Genomic DNA, 4,120 nt, shown 5'->3' with positions numbered 1-4,120 from the left:
GAGGGGCCCAAGGGCTGGAATCTTGAAAAAGTGATGTCACTTCCTTGGGGACAAGTGTGTAAAGGATTTAGAACTCTGGTAACTAGGAAGCTGCATTGAACAATGTCCCTCTTTCCAGCTCACGTAACTGGAGCCGGTCAGGAGAACAAGATCTTCTGTTGCTGTTGCCCTACTTTCAGTGGCTCTGGGCTTAGGAGAGTCCAGAAAGAGAGATGTTCATGCCTCTATGGACGTCAGTATGGCCCTCTTTCCGAAGGTTCTGGTTATGTGCGGGAGACTTCAACAGGTACCACAAGGCACCTTGGGGGAGACCAATGGAGAGCAGGCCATGCTGTAATCTCAGCTGAGCGGGCTCGCACCTCTTTAACCCTCATTGAGTGTGTGTCCGTTTGTGTATGTGTAAGAGGGTGTGTTAGTGTGAGACTGTGTGTGTGTGTGTGTGTGTTTGTGTGTGTGTGTGTGTAGAGGGGACAGAGGAGAGGAACATGCCCTTCCTGGGCAGAAACCAGCTGCCATAGTTTGGAAGCCTGACACATCTTTGGTGTTCAGACGCCAGGTCATAGAAGGCAAGATGAGAAGGTGAGTGTGAGGGCCAAGCTCAACTTCAAGTATGTAAGTCACGAGCGCAAGAGTCTCTTTCATCTGGCTTCTCCTTGCCAGATGTCCCTTCAGCTGCCCCTGTGATGTGAAGCCGAGAACACGATTTCTAAAGGGGATGTCTCCTTCTTGTGTTGTGGAGGGAGTACCCTAATGTCTCTTGGCCCTGTACATTTGGGGCACTGTATTTGCAGAGCTGCACCCAGGAGAATTTGGAGGAGATGTTCTGTGGCTTCAACTCTTCTAACTCCCTATACAATGATTGGTGCACCAGGCAAACAAGGAGCAGTGCTCTTCTGAGGTGCAAATGGGAAGAGGGTTCTCTACAGAGAGATGGCCCCCACACAAACATGGAGAGAAACCTGGGGCCCTCCCGTAGTGTTTCCACACGAGTGCCGCAAAGGCCCAAACGCAGAGACCTGAACTTCCACCCCTAACCTCCGGCTACGTCTGAGGTGATAAGACACTGTTCCCCCCTAGGTTGGAATGGTGCAGAATAGATTGCATGCTTTTGAGGAGTGGGGGGTGTTTTGTTTTTTTCACTCAGAGCAATTTGTGTCTTTGCGTTTCACTACCATTTTTCTTATTTCACCCACGGCCCCAGGTATCCTGTGTAGAACACAGCTCCACTGTCGTTGCACAAAGTCTGCAGGCCTCACAAAAGATCACACTAAAGAGGGTGTTTTAAGACAAAAGGAAGGGTGGGATGAAACTATTCTCTATGTTTATCTCCAAGGTGTCATGTGCCAGAACACATCAGATCATTGTAGGCCCAACGGGTCATGAGCGTCATGAGCTGTGTCCTTAGAGGACCTCGTAGTACTCCATCAATGGGGCCGTCTGCCACAGTGATTCAGCCATTCAAGGCCCTTGGCACTTGACATGATGCCATTCTCTTGCCACGTCTGTCGTGCTGCAAGGAGCACCTTGTGTGTCCCCACAGACTGTTTAAGTTGCTTGATCTGCCATAACCTGGAAGCCCAGTTTGGGTGGAAGCCCTCTGATGCCTCCTGACCCAAGTAGCTGGCTCTGTCTATTTTGTAGATATCCACACAGGAAATCTAGGATGAGGCCTAACCCTGACCCTGACCCTAATCCTGACCCCTAAACCTGTGGCCTAACCCTGACCCTATCCCTGCAGCCTAACACTGAGGCCTAACCCTGATCCTAACCCTAACTCAAAACCTATACCTGAGGCCTAACTCTGACCCTAAACCCTAACACTGAGGCCTAACACTAATCCTATCCCTGAGGCCTAACCACTAACCCTGAGGCCAAACCCTGAAGCTTAACACTAATTCTAACCCTGAGGCCTAACCCCTTACACTGAGGCTTAACCCTAACCCTAACCCCTAACCCTGAGGCCTAACACCTAGGCCAATCCCTGAGGCATAAACCTAAACCCTAACCCTGATGCCTAATGCTTACCCTAACCCTGAGTCCTAAACCTAACTCTGAGGCCTAAACCTGAGGGCTAACCCTGAGGCCTAACCAGTGCTCTAACCCTGAGACCTAACCCTAACCCTAACCCTGAGGTCTAAACCTGAGGCCTCACCCAGAGGCTTAAACCTAAACCCTATCTCTTAGGCCTAACCCTAACACTGACTCCAGGCCTAACACTAAACCTAACCCTAAACCATAATCCTAACCCTAACCCCTAGGCCTAACCCATAACACTAACCCCTCAGCCTAACCCTTAACACTAACCATGAGGCCTAACCCTAACCCCTAACCCTGAGGCCTAAACCTAACCCTAACCCTAAAACTAACCCTAACCCCTTATCTTAATCCTAACCCTGACCCCAAGGCCTAACCCCTAATCCTAATCCCTCGGCCTACCCAATAACCCTAAAACTTCGGCCTAACCCAAACCCCTAACCCTGAGGCCTAACCCTAGCCCCTAACCCTGAGGTCTAACCCTAACACTAACACTAACCTCTAATCCTGAGGCCTAACCCCTAGGCCCAACCCGGAGGCCTAAACATAAAACCTAACCATGAGGCCTAACACTAACCCCTAACCCTAAGGCCTAACCCTAACCCTACCCTGAGGCCTAACCCTAAACCTATCCCTACCTCTTTACCCTAACCCTAACCCTGAAACCTAACTCTAACCCTAACCCTAACCCTGACCCTGATCCTAACCCTGACCCTGACCCTAAACCTAACCCTAACCCTAACCCTGAGGCCTAACCCTGAGGCCTAACCCTAACCCATATCCCTGAGGCTTAACACTAACCCTATCCCTAACCCCTAACACTGAGTCCTAACCCCTAGGCCTAACCCTGAGGCCTAAACCTAAACCCTAACCCTGAAGCCTAAACCTAACCCTAACCCTGAGGCCTAAACCTAACCGTAAGGCCTAACGCTGAGGCCTAACCACTAACCCTGAGGCCAAACCCTGAGGCCTAAACGTAACTCTAACCCTGAGGCCTAACCCCTAACACTGAGCCCTAACCCTAACCCTAACCGTAGCCCCTATCCCTGAGGCTTAACCCTAACCCTAACCCTGAGGCCTAACTCTGAGGCCTAACCCTGATGCATAAACCTAAACTTTAACCCTAACACCGACCCCAGGCCTAACCCCAACCCTAACCCTAAACCCTCACCCTAACCCTAACACAAGGCCTAACCCCTAACTGTTACCCCTCAGCCAAACCTCTAACCCTAACCCTGAGGCCTAACCCTAACCCTAACCCCATACCCTAACCCTAACCCTGAAGCCTAACTCTAACCCTCACCCTAACCCCTAACCCTAACCCTAACCCTGAAGCCTAACCCTAACCCTAATCCTGAAGCCTAACCTTAACCCTAAGCCTGAGCCCTAACCCCCAACCCTAACCCTGAGTCTTAATCCTAACCCTAACACTGAGGCCTAAACCCTAACCCTAACACAGAGGCCTAACCCTGATGCCTAACCCTAACCCTGAGGCCTAACCCTGATGCCTAAACCTAACACTGAGGCCTAACCGTAGGCCTAACTCTGAGGCCTAACCCTAACCCCTAACCCTGAGGCCTAACCCTAACACTAACCCTAACCCCTAACCCTGAGGCCTAACCACTAAGCCTAACCCTGAGAGGCCTAAATCTAAACGCTAACTGTGAGGCCTAACACTAACCCTAACACTGAGGCCTAAAACTCACCCTGGAGCCTAACCCTGAGGCCTAAACCTGAAGCATGATCCTGAGGCCTAACCCTTACCCTAACCTGAGGCCTAACCCTGACCGTAACACTAACCCTGACCACTAACCCTGAGGCCGAACACTTACCCGAACCCTAACCCCTTACCTTAACACTAACCCTGACTTCAAGGCCTAACCAATAACCCTAACCCCTCGGCCTAACCCCTAACCCTAACCCTGAGGCCTAACGCTAACCCAAACCCTAACACTGACCCTAACCCTAACCCTAACCACAACCCTAACACTGAGGCCTAACCCTCAAGCATTACCCTGAGGCCTAACACTAACCCATAAACCTGAGGCCTAACCCTAATCCTAACCCTAACCCCTAACCCTGAGGC

The 4,120-nt window shown here is 51.1% G+C and overlaps 1 long non-coding RNA gene across 3 annotated transcripts in view; it reads left to right on the top strand.

Annotated features, from left to right (window-relative positions):
• Positions 1-4,120, top strand: part of LOC140642583 (uncharacterized) — a 45,446-nt gene that overhangs the window by 31,834 nt on the left and 9,492 nt on the right. For all 3 annotated transcript variants that reach the window (XR_012039024.1, XR_012039025.1, XR_012039023.1), the window contains one exon: positions 119-286. This is a non-coding gene — a long non-coding RNA (uncharacterized lncRNA). The remainder of the gene's footprint in view (positions 1-118; positions 287-4,120) is intronic.

The sequence above is a fragment of the Canis lupus genome, chromosome 11, assembly GCF_048164855.1.
Source record: "Canis lupus baileyi chromosome 11, mCanLup2.hap1, whole genome shotgun sequence".
NCBI lineage: Eukaryota > Metazoa > Chordata > Mammalia > Carnivora > Canidae > Canis > Canis lupus.
Note: the sequence above shows the minus strand (reverse complement) of the source record. Positions and strands in the feature narration are given on the sequence as shown.